Source organism: Quercus suber, unplaced genomic scaffold (assembly GCF_002906115.3).
Source record: "Quercus suber isolate HL8 unplaced genomic scaffold, Cork oak 2.0 scaffold_177, whole genome shotgun sequence".
NCBI lineage: Eukaryota > Viridiplantae > Streptophyta > Magnoliopsida > Fagales > Fagaceae > Quercus > Quercus suber.
The window spans coordinates 749,856-767,582 of NW_027069637.1; the positions used below are offsets into that span (position 1 = coordinate 749,856).

The following is a 17,727-nucleotide window of genomic DNA, read 5'->3' on the forward strand; positions in this document are numbered from 1 at the left end:
GAGAGAGAATAATATTTTTTATTATTTTATTAGGTAGTTTATANGTCCGAGGACCATGCAATGCCTTGGTTCTGTCTAACACTTCCATTCTTCTGTAAGTATCTAGTTTCCCCATAGGTTTGAGTCCGAGGACCATGCAATACCTTGGTTCTGTCTAGTACCCAGGTATAGTTGAGTGATTAGTTTCCCCATAGGTTTGAGTCCGAGGGCCATGCAATGCCTTGGTTCTATCTAACACTTCCATTCTTCTGTAAGTATCTAGTTTCCCCATAGGTTTGAGTCTGAGGACCATACAATACCTTGGTTCTGTCTAGTACCCAGGTATAGTTGAGTGATTAGTTTCCCCATAGGCTTGAGTCCGAGGACCATGCAATGCCTTGGTTCTGTCTAACACTTCCATTTCTCTGTAAGGAGGGGTTTGTCCTCGGCCCGTTACACTGGGGACGGTTCTTCCTCGGGTCGAACAGTCAACCCTGCGGCGCTTTGGGGCAGGGATCGTTCGGACTCTGGTCTTACGTGTGGCATTGATCTCGCCTTCACTTTGAGTTCCCATCTTCCTCGTTTACGAGGCGCCCCTTGACCGTTCGCGCTCCGTACCTGACGCTTCGAAGCCCGAGACACGCCTTCATAAATACCCTCGTGAATTGCTACAAATCACGCGGTCTGTGATCTCCTTGATCTCCTTGGGACTTGGCACCCTCGTGATTAGTACTGCTGATAGTTCTCTTTTCGAACTCTATGTGGATTAATTCCCACCAGTCTTCAGCCTCTTTATATAAGGCTTTTCGGGGGAAACGCTTTTCCGCATTCCATGAACTTCCCAACACAACCAGAAATACGCCCTCTTAGCTCCCCACGCCCCTTTAATAACCCCACTAGGATTGTGACCAGAGTTGGAAGATATGGGGTGGCTTTGGGCGGGTGTGAGGACATCCGGGCCAAAAGTCGTTGTGACTGCAGCCCCCACTAGGTTTCCGGCGCGGCAGAGTTTAGGCGTAACCCCAATTGTTCCCCATGTGGCGGCCAGGAGGGATGTCGCTGAAGTATCTAACGTTCCTCCTCGGAGCGCACCCCCGCCGGAGGAGACGCGCAAGATCACATCATGGCTGGTGCCCGAGCGTCGCCGCCTCCAACGGCCAACGCTCGTGAGGATTGGAGAGAATCAAGGGAACATCATGAGGGGGGGTGTCCCGGTGCCCCTGCGTCTGCTCCTCTCTTTGTTCCAGCTCCACCACACCAGGAAAGGAGTTGTTGGTGGCACTGGAGCATGCTGGCCTCAGCCCCATTCCCTCTAGCTAGTTTTAGAACAGGCCCACCTGGGCCTCTGTTTGTAGAATTGGCTTGTAAAAGTAGTTTTAAAACACACTTGCCTGAGCCTCTGTTTGTACATTGTACCTTTTTGTTTAATAAAGTAATATGCAGTTTCTTTCCGTTTCTGTTGAATCTTCTATTTCGGATCCTTTACTTTTCTGCAATGTTTGTTTGTTTGTTTGTTTTTTTTTTTTGTTTGATGCGTCACCACCAACCTTCCATAGAACGACTACTTAGAACGATCGCTTGTTGCGCCGGCCAGCGCATTAATTCTTCCCACAGACGGCGCCAATTGTAGGGTTTATTTTTGTAGCACAAGTTCCCCAGCAATACATTTGTAGAGAGTGGATCAAAGGTTTAGGTGCTCGCCGACCTTAACGGAGCACAAGCTATTTTCCTTTTCTTGAAGGATACTAAGCCTAATTTACAACTTAGAGATGTTCCTCGGCCCACGGCCGAGGAGGTTTTTCCTCTCCCAAATTCCTATTTCCCTGGAGCCCTCCCCCTTTACACTTTGTTCACTTTTCTTATATATCTCTCTCCCCTCCTTCCTTCTTCCTTCTGTTGATCATCTACTGGCCTCTCTTCTGACCGTCCGTCCCATCAAAGGTCATATCTGTACTCAAATGGCTCACCCTGATCGATGTTGCACTGTCAAGGGGTTACATCCCCATTAATGCGGCTAGGAGGGTTAGGTGAGTGTATTCAATGCAGAGGTGACAGTTCACCCAGGGCTTGCCCCCCTCGCCATGCTTCTGTCGCCGACGCGTGGCACTCGGTAATCTCCTCCTCGGACAGCCAAGGAGTCTCCTTTGGTGAGGTGATCCTTGTGTTCTCCCGAGGTCTCGGACGCCCGAGGGTGGGTCCTCCTCGGATATGTTCCTCGGGAGTCGGTCCTCGCGCTTTCATCCTCGGACCCCTCACGTATCCTCGGCGTGGGCCCTTTGGGCCTGGCTTGAAGTGGGCCGAGGCTACCTGATTTTCTGGCCCCACACTAATTAACTACGATCATATTGCCTATCCCTTTGTATAGTATTCCAGATATTTACAATTCAATATTTTTCACAAATCTTCCAAAGGATAATAGTTAAAAACTTCAATCAAACTACTTTTTAAGTTTTAACCATATCTATATATAAAAAAATAAAAAAAATAAAAAAAAATAAAAGTGAGGAAGAAGAAGAAGAATAAGACTCACTTTCCTTAGAAGGGGCTTGCAAAGATGAAGCTTAATTTTCGTTCTATGTTCTATGGAAAGATGAAGAAGCAGCTTCTCCACATCAAACTCTTTATTTCCTTGCAACATGTGTGTCATGTTGGACTTGATCTCCTTTTTTATATCAAGTGGGAGCTCATTCCTATGAATCCACAGTTCTACTGGTAAAGTAAGCCCAAACCCATTTATCCGCCCAAACCCACCCACTCTAATTAAACCCAAACCCACAAAATTATTAGTTGGGTTAAATGGGCATCAACCCAATTAGACCCAGTAATTATTGGGTTTTAATTAGAAACCCATTGAACCCCATTTAACCCAAAAACAATATACCCAAATTTAACCCAGTCCTACCAAAAAAAGAAAAAAAAGAAAAAAAAGAAACTCAACCCTTAGACGTTTAAGGCTTTCACGAGGGATTTCATTTTCCCTTATTTTCTCAGAACTCGATGATGCCGATGTCGACAATGGCGACGACGACGGAGAACATATTGGCGATGTTGAGTCATGGAGGGAGGTTTATTCAGTACAATATTTTCGGTAACATCTTCGAAGTCACCGCTAAGTATAAGATCGATGTAAAACATGCCGAAAGAGTACTTACTCCAAGAAAGTGTCGTGGAAAAGATCCTTTCCGTTTTCCTCTTCCTCGACCTCTTCTGGCTCGTCTCAGATGATTTCGGGATCCAAGGCGGCCTTGTCGTCGATGTCGATGTCGTCATCGTTTGTGAAGTTCTATGAAGTGCGAGGGATCTGATCGGTGTTGAATCCGGCGGAGGTCGGTGATTCTGGCGTTGAAACAGGTGCCAGATTCTCTCCGGAGTTCCCTCCATCTTCTCCTCCAGCCATTAACTCTTTCTCTCTCTCTTTTAATTTTGTTTCGATTTAATGCTTAATTTGGTTTAGTGATTATTGATTACTTAGCTAAAACTGGAAAAAAAATAGCTAATTAGGTATAATAGTGTGTTATGAAGTGTATTTAATTAATGGTAATGGTGAATGAGAATTGACAAATTGTTTCGATTTATTGCTTAATTGGTTTAGTAATTAGTAATTATTTCATTTTTAATAGAAATTTGATTGCTTTATCTCACTTAGCAAAAACTGAAAAAAAAAAAAAAAAAAAAAACAGTGAATCGGGAATAATAGAGTACTTTGGTCATTTTCACTTTAGTGGCATTTTGGTAATTTTGATAACTGAGTGGGTTGGGGTTTACCCATAATAATTGGGTTGGGTTGGATTTGGGTTAGAAACAATTAGTTAAATGGGTTTTAATAGGTAAATGAGTTTTATAAACCCAACCCAATTATGCCCACCCAAACCCACCCATTTGCCACCCCTAGACTTCTACATCTCGTTCTTTAGATTTCACATTTTGTATAATCTCCTCCGATCTTTGTATATTCTCCTCCAATTTTTTAGTTTCTAATTGCATGTATGTCTGTTATATAACAAGTTCAGATTGTCAAACAGTACTACTGATAAAATATTATTTTTCTCAAAATTTTAAATTGATAGAAAATTATCAATCTAATTAATAGTTTAATCTTTAATATTCTAACACCTAACAATATGTATGAGAATCATAATTAAATAGTTTGGTGCACCCATACGATCATGTACATGTATTGAGTTGCATATTTAACCCTAGAAGTCATTTTGATCTTACAATTTAATAAGATTATTTGTTAAAGGACAAGGATTTCCTACACACAAGATTGCAGCAGTTGCTGCATACAGGGACAGATGTCAAACCAAAAGAGAGACAAGTGTGCAAGGTCATGTACAACGCACATGAGAAAACTTCTGTCAACTCTCAACGTTAATGATCTCTCTCAAGTACACGGTAACAAATCACTCTCTCTCTCATCAAAACACCTTCCACGCCTCTCTCTGTCATCCTCGACCTTCGTTCTTATTAGAAACTCCAGCCAAAAAACCACTACCACATGCTTAGGTGGCCGATCCCACTAACCATGTCTCCACTAGTCCCTCCCCTCAGCCAATATGAAGACCTTCTCTAGATAAAATTCTCAGCTTCAATCTCCCAAAAAAAAAAAAAAAACCCATAGTAAAGCAGGTGAAGTGTACCTTTCCCATAAAATGAAAAATTGTCTCAGAACTTGAAAAGGAGAGTATTGATTATTTCAACTAGAAGAAAAAGCATTGAAACAGTGTTCTTTACTTTCCCCATTTTCTTCTTAGCAATATTACTGATCCAATTAATGTGTGGGATATAGTTTTAGTTTTGTTAATATACATCTCTAACAAGTTTTAAAGGAGGATTGATAAGTTTATATAGTCTAGAATCTAGAAAAGGGGAAAATGAAACTGAAATATTGAGGCGGCGGAACTAGAGCACCAATATTACAAATCTGGGTTGCATTGCGTGGGAGGAGCTGGGCTTGGATGGGCCGGGAAGGAGGGTTGGCTCGTGGCCCTCACCCTCGCCCATAAGTCCGTCATACTCGTCCTCAGATTCAGCTCTTCGTCGCCTAATTATCATGTCAAAATCCGACCCAAAGGAAAAGGAGGATGAGAAAGAGAGAGGAAAGAGGCATTGATGATTTTGAAGAGAGAGTGATTTAATTGTTGCCGTGTACTTAAGGGAGAGACACTAGAGAGAGAGAACCTATTAACGTTAGAGTTGACAGAAGTTTTCTCTTAGAATTGGTCATGTGCGTTGCGCAAGACCTTGCACATGTGTCTCTCTTTTAGTTTGACATCTATCCCTGTATGCAGCAACTGCTGCAGTCTTGTTTATAGGAAATCTTTGTCCTTTGTTAAATAGTTGTTTCTTGACCATCCAAAAAATGAGTATGCCTATATATATATATATATATATAGAGAGAGAGAGAGAGAGAGAGAGAGAGAGAGAGAGAGAGAGAGAGAGAGAGAGAGAGAGAGAGAGAGAGTTACAAATTTTTTACACCGTAGATTTTTAAAAGATCTAATGGTTGAAAAAAAAATCATTAAATGCTTTCATTTTCCCCTCAATACTTAATTAATACTATAATTCTTTTCTCTCTCTCCTTATTAAATTCTTTCCATACTTTTTTTTTCCTGTTTATAGAGCATAATATCATTTTTTTTTCTTTCCAACCGTTAAAGAGCACTATATAATTTTGGAGTGGGCAAAAACTTCAGTACATATCTATTTGCAAGAAATTCAAATGATCTAATCATGGCTATCCCTGAACCTTTTTTTTTTTTTTTTTTTTTGAGAAATTGTTAGGAATTCAGATACTAAATAGTACTTGCTCCTTTAAAATTTTTTTCTTTTTTCTTTTCATTAATTTGCTTTATCCAAACGAGCATGCTCTCAGTTAACAACTAACCAAGACGCTAAACAGTAATAAACAAGAACTCATAATAGCCACACCATTGTAAAGAAGTTGATCCGAAACAATGAAACCACTTCTAAGTTCTAATGTTAACTTGTAGGAGAAAAAAAAAAAAAAATGGACACCTACTTGAAACTAAATTCTCCATAGCACTTTCTCCCAAAAAAAAAAAAATATATATATATATATATATTCTCCATAGCATCAGGTAGTCGCACTAACTTTCAAATTAAGTAGAAACGTATGAGGAATTGTAAAGAAAAAGTTTCTCAAAAAAAAAAAAAAAAAATCAAAGAAAATGGAAAGAAAGAATTAATAAAGAGAGAAAGAGAGACAAGAAAAATATTTAATGAGGAGAGAGATAATGTGGAAACTATTAATTAGGTAAGTATTTAATGATATAATAGATAAATATGTCTTTTTTTTTTTAATCGTTTGATCTTTGGGAAATCTATAACTTAAAAAAGGTGTAACTCTTGTGGAGTTACACCAGGTGTAACTTGAACTCATCTCATATATATATATATATATGATGATAAAGATCCCAACTAACTTTTCCAAACGTTTGAATATGGCTTTATCAAGTTCATAAGATTAACAAGCCATTTTCAAGCTAGCCAGCTTCCACAAATAATTCAGGATGCTATTAAAGGATTTAAATGTCCTTTTGTTACCATCAGATGCTGGAGCACTCTGCCAAAATGGGAAAGAGATAACTGGATGAATGTCCAACCCTTAAAGCATCTCATTCTCATCAATGGTCATACTCACCAAGGACCATGGCTTGAAGGAAATTCTCAATTGTCCTTTAATGATCCTTATGCTCTTGTAGAATGTTAGAGAAATTATTTTAATAACGAAATTATTGAGGTTGCTTAGAATCTATGGAAAGATTATCATTTCTTAGGAAGCACAGATAGAATTTTTGTTTTTGGTCAAAGACCATATGCTGATGCCATTGCTCAATTGCGGATAGCTGATCATCGTAATCTAAGAAGTCTTCTCATCCCGGGAAGAACTCCAGTGTTTAATCCAATTTTATATTGTGGATTCTATAATCAATATGCTATTTACCATGAACATGATTATGATTCTCCACAAGGTCCTTTTGATCCATTTGATGGTTATCCATCCGATGCTTCTTCTACTGATTAAATGTGTGGCTCCCTCGGGTTACTGTTACTGTTAAAGCACTACTGTTTTGAAATTCTTGTTCTCACTGATAAAGTTACTCTCCCATGCTACTCCTGATATTGCAGTTGACTGATGGTTGATTTCTCTATTTGTTTAGCCTACACAATGGCTAAAAATGTTGCAATATTCAAAAAATGCTATGATGAAGACCCTGTGTAATCCCATGCATTTGACAAGCCCATGCACCTGCTATGATGTCCCTGTGTAATCCCATGCGTTTGACAAGCCCTTAGGAATAAAGATATTCCTTAAGGTTCATGATGGGATTCTTGAAAAGAAAAAGAAAATCTCAAACTTTGGTTGTTTTCACACTTTGGTCTTGCCATGCTTCTTTCGACAAACTTTGATCATTATGGGTTGAAGATAAGGACAAAAATTTTCAGTTGATTTTTAAGTCAAAAGTGAGAAAAACAATGTTCGCTTTTATTATTCACGGATTACTGTTCACTGACACTGTTCACTTTTACTGTTCATGACATCGTTCACTCCGAATTTTTGCGTATTTAAGGGGGGTTGTCCCTTAAGCTTAGGATAGAATTTTTGATAGAATTGTTCTCAGAATTCTCTCCTTAGAAAACCTTCTTTCCTTAGAGGCTTTCATTAGAGAATTCCTACTACCTTGTTCCTACCATTACTTTTCCTACAAACCTTATAATTAGGACTAATTCAACCTTTGTAACTATTAACATCTACTATTGAGATCTTGTATTCACTACTACTGTAAGTGTTTATTCTACTTTCAATAACAAGTATTTTCAGATTTCTGTTTAATATACTACTTGTTGCTACTGCCATCTTGGATGGTTCTAAATTGCTTTCATTTATTTCGATATATACTGCTTGGCTGGTTCTACCACCTTATTATTGTTTTAAATTACTTGCACTTTTATTATAACAGCAATACTGCATTCTTGGCTGGTTTTACTTTGCTTTCTTTACTTTCAATACTTTACTTTCAACATATATTATACTGTGCTTCCATTTCTTCAGCTGTGCGTCCCCTTCCCCCATTTTGGTATCAGAGCCATTCTTTTCTGGCAGGTGATAGTGTTGTTGTGTCTTTATCTCTTGTCTGTGCTTACTTGAAACTTTGGTGCTTCGTTGTTGTGTTCCCTTCTTACCATTGTTGGCGCCACTCTAGACGTAAAGTGAATTCACAGAACCTGACTGTAAGGCCTATTTGAGCCAAGAAAGGGCGTGTAGGGCATGTGAGAGGTATAGGGTTGCTTAGGGTATGTGTTACGAAATGCAACAGCTGTGAGAAAAACATAATAATTGAGTGTTAAACATGATAGTATGGATAAGTTATGGAGATCCAACTCTCTGTCAGCTCCAGGACCGGTTGTCCTCTTGATATTGTAAATGAAGAAGATCACACTATTGAAGATAATGAGTTTCCTGATTTCCAGAAATGGAACATTCCCAAAGTTGATACTAAAACTATTTATAAGACTAGTTTTGTTGAAAGTACTTTTCATCCCATTTACAAAGTTAGAACTGTTGAACAAATATTTTCCATTTCAAAAACTCATGAAAAATGTTGCTTGTTTTCTAAAAGAAATATTAATGATTTCCTTACTAAAAAACTCAGTTATTTGCATATTGGCATAGTTCAAGTTGCTGTTAAACCACTTATTAGAAAAGGAATTGTACGACACCCTACACCAGAGCCCATTTGGGCCTGGGGACCCAGTATGGGTGAATGGCCCATGGGCTGCGACCCTTTTTCTGCCGAGGATCATGTTCTGTAGCCACACAGGTTGCAGGCCTATAATATACCAATTCAGAGTTTCTCGGCAAGTCGTCTGTCCTGTTCCCTGAGCATATATGGACCACCGACATTTGCTCGACCTTTGCATGTTCGGCTGTTCAAACAGCACCTCCGCCGAGGACACATGCAGATAGGGAAGAACAAGTTCCCAGTCACTTGCACCGCCTCCCACTACCACCTAACCACCCACTTATGAACGATAGCATTGGACCACTTGGGGCACTAAACCCGAAAGTAATCATAGCCACTCCACACAGTATGAGCTATAAATAGAATGGACAAAGGAACGAGAAGAGGTTGTTGAAGGTGGAGAAAAGGGAGCCAAGTAGAGAAAGAGAGAGAGAGAGAGAGAGAATAGGAGAAGCAGTAAAAAGAAGGGAGTGTTTCTAGCAGGACAAGAGAGAAAAGTGACCTCATTGGGTCTTAGTATTGAGAACTACCCCATGTAAGAAACCCAAGCCCACCACACAAATAAGTTGTCAGCCCAAGTGAGCCTCAGCCTAATCCAGTGGTCTCGCTTTCGGTGCGCACAATTGGCGCCGTCTGTAGGGATCTCCTACAAAGCCGTAGTTCCAACGAGACTCGTGCGAGGAAATGGCCGGGAGACATTCCATAAGTGGTGCGGAAAGTGGTTCGACAGGATCTACTCGGGGATCTTCCTGGCGAGAACGAAGGCAGAAGCAGCTAGAAGATAGAAACCACGAACGGGAGGAAGAAAGGTCCGGTCTCGGTGAGGGATCTTTCCAAACACAGTGAACGGCGTCAGTAGCATCAGGGCACAGACTGCGTGATGATAGAGACGAAGAGCTTGAACGGTTGCACAAGTTGGTGAGGGATTTGGAGTTGGAAGCAGAGAATATGCACCGCAGAAGGGCCCGGGATGACCAAGGAAGAAGGTCCGATGCCGAGGAAAATAATCAAGGGGCAGGGTCCAATCAGTCTAGATCCAACCGCCGCCGCGAGAGGTCCCATTCACAAGAATCTCGACGGCAAAGAGAGCGTTCACATTCGCGGGAATCCCATAGCCATCGAGATCGTTCGCGGTCGAGGGGGTATACGGACCGAGGCTCGGATTCCCCTGAAGAGCGACGTCCCCGTAATGTGGCCATGGATATGATGAGTCGTGTGCTACGGAAAGCTGCGAGGTCACCATTTTTGGCTGGCATCGAACGGGCACCAATACCGGACAGGTTCGTGCGACCCCCGTTCAACTCATATGACGGTAAAACTGACCCCGTTGAACACGTTAGCCACTATATCCGGATGATGTCCTTGCATACCCACAATGACGCACTGATGTGTAAGGTTTTTCCTTCGAGCCTCGGCCCTACCGCACTGAGGTGGTTCAACGGTTTACGAAAGGGATCTATTCACAACTTCGTCGAGTTGATACAAGAGTTCGGGATACGGTTTGTGACTTGCAGCCAAGTCCCACAACCGGTAGATGCGTTATTGTCTATGAAGATGAGGGTAGGAGAGACCCTCCGTAGCTATGCCGCTCGGTATTGGGAGCTTTATAATGAGATTGGCGGAGGGAACGAAAAGATTGCCGCAAGCACTTTCAGGATGGGCCTGCCCGAGGACTCCGGTCTTTGGGAATCACTGACCAAGAAACCCCCCGAAGATATGAGACAACTGATGAGGCGCATCGAAGAATACAAACGACTGGAGGACGACCAGCTTCAAAGCAAGGGAAAAGCGCCCGTGTTGAATCGCCCTCGTCAGAATGTCTATCCGCCCAGAATTTGAGGAAACTTGAGGATACAAGAACTGGAAGCACAAGTAGAGGAGGTAAATCTAACGTTTAAAGAACCAGTGTATAGGATCGTTGACAAGATTAAGCACGAACCGTACTTCAGGTGGCCGAACAAGATGGGAGGAGACCCGTCTAGGAGGAATCAGAGTTTGTATTGCACTTACCATAAGGATAAGGGCCACACCACCGAGCAATGTCGAGTGTTGAGGGACCATCTCAGACAGCTGGTCAAGGCTGGACACTTAAAGGAGTTCGTAACGGACGGAGGAGACCGAGAAGCAGGGCAGGGCGCCCCACAAAGAGGCAATCTCCTTCCACCTCCTCTTGGGATAATTGAGGTCATCCACATTGCCCCTAGGGGCCTCACTGCAACTGGAGGAAAGGGGATGTTGACCGTGGCCTCCATAGGAGGAAGCTCAGTCGCGCCTCCCGCTAAGAGGATAAAACTGACCCAAGAGCTGATCGCTTTCGACAATAGCAATTTGGAAGGTACGATTCAGCCGCACAACGACGCATTGGTGGTCACGGCCTGCGTAGGAGGGTTCGTTGTGAAGAGAATAATGATAGACCAGGGAAGTGGTGATGAGGTTATGTACCCGGACCTATTCAGGGGGCTCGGGTTAAAGAATGAAGATCTCTCGAAGTATAGCACGCCGTTGGTCGGGTTCGACGGTAAAGTGGTGGTTCCTGAGGGGCAGATATCCCTGCCCGTCAATATGGAAGGCAAGGAGGTGGTGGTGAAGTTTATAGTGGTTGCTTCGTTCTCTCCATACACGGCGATACTGGAAAGGCCGTGGATTCACGCGATGGGGGTCGTCCTGTCCACTTTACACATGAAAGTGAAGTTTCCTACCGATCATGGTATCACTGTGGTGCGAGGAAGCCAATAGGCAGCCAGGCAATGCTTAGTCGCCGTAGTCAATTGCAAGAAAGAACAGACCAACCAAAAGGAGGCCGAGAGTAGCGGCCCTTTGGCGGGAGAGCCCTTATAGCAATTACAGAATTCACGGGAGAGGGAGGAGGCATGTGCCGAGGAGATGCTCAAGGTGAAGATATTGCCAGATGGAGACAAGTACTTCCGCATTGGGGAAAGCATGGATGATCGGGAAAAGGTAGAAATACTGTTGGTCCTAATACAGAATGTGGATGTGTTTGCATGGAGCCCGTACGAAGTACTGGGAGTAGACCCCGAGTTCATAGTCCATAGACTTGGGGTCGATCCCTTGTTCATTCCTAAGAAGCAGAGGCCAAGAAGGTCATCCTGGGAGCACGTACAAGCAGTGAATGAGGAAGTCCGAAGGCTGAAGGATGCTGGGGTAATAAGGGAAATCTTTTTCCCGGATTGGTTGGCTAACACTGTGGTGGTGAAAAAGAAGAACAGCAAGTGGAGGGTTTGCATGGACTTCATCGACCTGAACCGGGCATGTCCAAAAGATCCTTTCCCTATGCCAAAAATTGATCAGCTGGTGGACGCCACGTATGGGCATCTGAGGATGAGCTTTCTGGACGCTTTTCAAGGGTATCACCAAATTGCCTTAGATCCCGAGGATCAAGAGAAAACGGCATTCATCTCCCCAGAGGCCAATTACCATTATACGAGGATGCCCTTCGGACTAAAGAATGCCGGGGCCACATATCAACGAATGATGACAAGAATGTTCCGGGACATGATAGGGCGGATAGTTGAAGTATATGTTGACGACATGGTGGTAAAGAGTATGCAGGTAGCTCGGCATGTGGAGGATCTTCGAGAAGTATTCGGGGTTCTTCGGCGGCACAAGTTGCGTCTCAATGTCGAGAAGTGCGCATTTGGTGTAGGGGCGGGAAAGTTCTTAGGGTATCTAATCACTAGCCGAGGAATTGAGGTCAACCCCGACTAGATCGAAGTAGTAAGAAGATTGAAGCCACCGAGCAGCCCAAAGGAAGTGCAGGTGTTAACCGGGATGCTAGCCGCCCTGAACCAATTCATCTCCAAGTTCGCGGACCGCTACCGACCATTTTACCAACTTTTGAAGAAATGGACCGGATTTCGCTGGAGTGAAGAGTGCGACAAAACCTTTATAGACCTTAAGGACTATTTGGTGAGGGCACCCGTGCTTACGGCACCAGAGCGGTGAGGATTTGTTCATATATCTGGCAGTATCCGAGCACGCCGTAAGCGTCGTGTTACTGAGGGATAAAGGAATACAACAACCCGTGTACTACATCAGCAAGACTCTAGTCGATGCGGAGACGAGGTATTTACCCTTGGAAAAGCTTGTACAGTATACGTCTTGACCGAGTATCCCTTACAGTCATTATTGAAAAGATTAGACTTCACGGGCCGAATAGCAAAATGGGGGACTAAGCTTGGTTCGTTCGACATACGGTACAGACCACGGAGCTCGGTGAAGGGCCAGGTCCTTACGGATTTCATCGTCGAGTTTTCGCCAAAGGGAAATGGGGAGATAGTATGCCAGCTGGAAGTTCGCCCATGGAAGGTGTTCATGGACGGTGCATCAAACAGCATGGGGGCTGGTGCAGGGGTCGTAGTGATCACCCCAGAAGGAATACGGCTAGAACACTCATTTAGATTGTGTTTTAAGGCGTCCAACAACGAGGCAGAATACGAAGCCTTTTTGGCAGGGCTAAGGACACTTTCGAGCTTGGGTGCACGGGATGTAAAGGTGTACTCAGATTCGCATCTGGTGGTCAATCAGGTGCAAGGCAGTTTTGAAGCCTGCGATCCCCGGATGAAAGCATACCTTGAACAAGTGAAACAGGCCATAGCCAGCTTCAGCACAGTAAAGGTATCCCAAATAGCTCGGACGGAAAACTGACACGTTGACTCACTTGCCACGATTGCATCATCTGTGGCCGAAGAGATATCCCGACTAGTTAAGGTCGAGCTTGTTTGTGAGCCGAGCGTCAAGGTGGTGAATAGTTCGGTAATTGCAAGAATCGATGTCTCGACAGTCACAACCCTTGGGCCGTGCTAGATGGACCCCATCATTGACTTCCTTGCAGAAGACTGGCCCCCAGATGATGAAAAGGAGGGCTGCAAGGTACGTAGAATGGCTCCCCGATATTGGCTGTCTGAGGACTAATTTTATACCGAAGATCATACGGAGGACCATACCCATTGTGTTTACACCTCGAGAAGGTGGGCGAGCTTCTGGCGGATCTACATGATGGGGTGTGCGGCAGCCATGTAGGGGGACGTTCATTGGCGCACCGGGCAATGACTCAAGGGTTTTGGTGGCCTCAAATGCAGAAGGACTCTGCCGAGTACGTACTTAAGTGCAAACAGTGTCAGAAGCATGTACCTTTGATCCATCAACCCGCCAGTCATTTGAACCCGATCAGCAGTCCCTGGCCTTTTGCACAGTGGGGGCTGGATATCATCGGCCCGTTCCCCCGAGCGGCGGGAAATCGGAGATTCGTGCTTGTAGCCATCGACTATTTCACCAAATGGGCAGAGCCGGAAGCTTTGGCCAACATACGGGACGTCGATGTGAAGAAGTTCGTGTGGAAGAATATAGTAACAAGGTTTTGGGTGCCGAACTCCCTCATATCAGACAACGGGCTACAATTCGACAGTCGGGCATTCCGAGGGTTCTGCCGTGAACTTGGTATAAAAAATAGGTACTCGACTCCAGCTTATCCCCAGAGTAACAGTCAGGCTGAGGCAGTAAATAAAGTGATTGTGGATGGGCTGAAGAAGAGGTTGGTGGGTGCTAAAGGGAACTGGGCCAAGGAGCTGCCCAAAGTCTTGTGGGCTTACCGGACAACTCCCAGAAGGTCCACCGGGGAGACTTTTTTTTCTCTCGCGTAAGGAGTTGAAGCCGTTATACCAACTGAGGTAAGCCTGTGCAGTGCACGAGTCACAGGGTTCGACCCTGCCCGAAACGACGAGATGATGGTGGGATGCCTGGACAAGTTAGAGGAATGCCGCGAGATGGTGACCATACGGCTCGCTGAATATCAACAGAAGCTTGCCTAGAGATACAACCGAGATGTAAGAACAAGGGAATTCGTAGCCGGGGATCTGGTTCTCAGAAGAGCCGTGGGGAGCATGCGAGATGCTAACGCCGGGAAACTGGCGCAGACATGGGAGGGGCCCTACAGGGTAACCGCAGTGGCCGGCGCCGGGGCCTACTACTTAGAAGACCTAGACAAGAGACCATTGCCCCGACCATGGAATGTTTATAACCTGAAAAAGTACTATCACTGAAGGTGTGGTCTCTTGTGTGTATGTGCTTTGTTAATAAAAGAAAACGATGTTTGTCCATGCATATTGGCATTATTCTGCATTAAACTCTCAGTTCGATCTCATCACCGAGTAGGTTGAACCTAAATTACTTCCAAGGACAGAAGCCTGACTCTTGGTTCGATCTCATCACCGAGCAGGTGGAAACCTAAATTATTTCCAAGGACAGAAGCCTGACTCTCGGTTCGATCTCATCACCGAGCAGGTGGAAACCTAAATTATTTCCAAGGGCAGAAGCCTGACTCTCGGTTCGATCTCATCACTGAGCAGGTGGAAACCTAAATTATTTCCAAGGACAGAAGCCTGACTCTCGGTTCGATCTCATCACCGAGCAGGTGGAAACCTAAATTATTTACAAGGACAGAAGTCTGACTCTCGGTTCGATCTCATCACCGAGCAGGTGGAAACCTAAATTACTTCCAAAGACAGAAGCTTGACTCTCGGTTCGATCTCCCCACCGAGCAGGTGGAAACCTAAATTATTTCCAAAGACAAAAGCCTGACCCTCGGTTTGATCTCATAATCAAGCAGGTGGAAACCTATATTATTTCTAAGGTAAGTTCTCGGCTCAATTCCTATCACCGAACAATAAAGAAACGACCGGCGAAGATAGGTCGCTCGGCCGAAATGAAAACATCTGATAATAAAGCATTCATAAACATAACATAAGACAATATTTAAAGATTAAACTGATGTCTAGTTGCCAAAAACCGGGCGACTCAGAAGAAAATAAAAGCGTAAAGGAAATAAATTGTTCCGTCACCACAGCTTGGTGACATAGGCAATTCAGTTCACTTAAAAACGGTAAAGGAAAAAGAAAATAAAATGGAAGAAACCCAGTACGGTTGTCCACATCATAGATCTGCTGCTTGAACAAAAGATGGATCCTCGGGAGCTGAAGATGCTTGCAATTGGGCATCCCCTCCAACCTGAGGATGGCTAGTCGCCTCTATCTCAACTGGCTCCGCGTGAGAATCGATGGCGTTCACCAGTTCCCTTATGCTGGTCGTCTCTTTCTCATCAATCACCAAAGAGGCGTTCTGCGTGGCAGCTGAGGGGTTCGGGAAGGGGATTTTGCCGCGATCCCTGAAGGAAGAATCCTCAGGAACTCCCATGGCTTGGAGGACAGCGAACCAGCCCTCTTCAAAACCGAGCAGATGAGCCTGGCGAATGACTGGCTCTACCGAGTTCTTCGCATCGGCGAACCCTTCATTGTACCACTTGCTTTCGCAAGCTTCCAACGCCACCTTCGAATCATCTAGTTGTCCCTCCAGCATGACGTCTGGGCTTCGGCCAACTTAAGCTTGGTCCCTCCCAACTGCACTTCAAGCTTCGTGGACCGCCCTTCGGCTAGAGCCTGGGCCTTTTCTACAGCAGCAACTTTTTCCTCTACGTCCTCAGAAAGTTTCATCTTCTCCTTGGTCGTGGCCTCGGCAACATCTTTCAAAGCTTTTCCCCCTCGCAATCTTCAGCAAGCTCTTTTATCCGCCTGTCCACAATATATGACAATTGCGTGGCCTGCCCACAATAACGATATTTATAAGGGGAAAGAAAAAGTACAAGGATGAGTAGTAAACAAGGAACGATAAAAAGGACGGGACAGTTACCGCTATGGTGTGCCACTGTAATCGCCTTCCTAAAGACTCATTTGTTCCTTTCGAGAAGGCGTGCAAGTCCTCGGGCAAAAGAAGGTCGCACACCAGGCTCTGAGCAACGCGACCCCCATGACCTTTTTCCTACATGCGAACGGAGGTTGTCGCAGGAAGGGGCTTGCCATCTAGATGGAAAGGGGGCTGCCATTCTGCCGAGGCCCGGGACGAAGATGCCAAGTTTGCCGAGGTGGGTGCTGTCTGCTCTCGAATTACGATGCCAGATGACGGCCGGAGAGGTGGCCTGGAAGGCGCATCACCCGAGCTTGTCTGAGTTTGCTCGGTCGTGCGCTGCTTCTTTCGGGCACGGCCCACGGGGGCAGGGGGAGGAGTGGGATCTGGGCCAAGGGATTGCTGTTGCTGCTGCGCGGGTTGGGCACTCAGGATGAAGTGGTTGATCGTCATTCTTTTCCTGACCACCATGGCGTTGCCCTGGTCAGATTCTGTTTTGGATGAGCTTATTGATTTTGCAGCTGCACCTTTAACCTCCTGAGTGGGAGCCCTGAGTTCTATAGGGTCCTCGAGTGGTGGGGGATTTTCCTGCTGAACTTGCTTATGAGCTCTCTCTCGACGCGCTCGCGTCACGCGTTCGGCCGATTCGTCACGAATGGGCGGTCGTTCGTCCGAACAAATAAACCTGGGACCGAGAGCACGTGCTTCACCAACGGTAAACTTGGGAGGGAGGAAGTTTGCGTGCCGTACGTCTATGTATGAAAGGAGAGGGCTGTCCACTAGCAAGGCTTGGCTAAACCCCTGCCAAGTCGAGTAAATAGGATCTACGCCGAGGATAAGGTGAGATGCCCGGAGTTGCCAGTCGATGTGAACAAAAATTTTCGACCTGAGAATAAAATTCAGGTCCCGAACATGTACCACCCTGAGATTTGGCTTGAATCTTTTACTCTCTGCACAGGAAATAAGAGTTAGACGGCAGTTATACACAGACCAAAATCAAGAGATAAAATGAATAATGCATGGTATCGACCAACATCGCGCGGTGAAAATGCGTATGGGAGTTCCTCGGCAAACCAGTTGCCGCTCACCCGAACAAAGTCTCTAGCCAAGTTTCTATTTGAGTCCAGTAGGCATGAAATGAGCCGTACCCTTATGTCTCTTGTTTTTAGGTAATAATCCGATTCAATATTGCCACATAAACTATACATGAAATTAACGTCATGGTGATTTAGTTGTAACCCGTACAACTGGTTCAACCTACTCACGCAACTCACTACTCGGTAAA

General features: G+C 44.7%; 1 pseudogene; it reads right to left on the minus strand.

The window, feature by feature from the left end:
• Nucleotides 1-3,867: 3,867 nt before the first annotated feature.
• LOC136069571 (cyclic nucleotide-gated ion channel 1-like) overlaps nucleotides 3,868-17,727 on the minus strand; it is a 31,274-nt pseudogene continuing 17,414 nt past the window's right edge.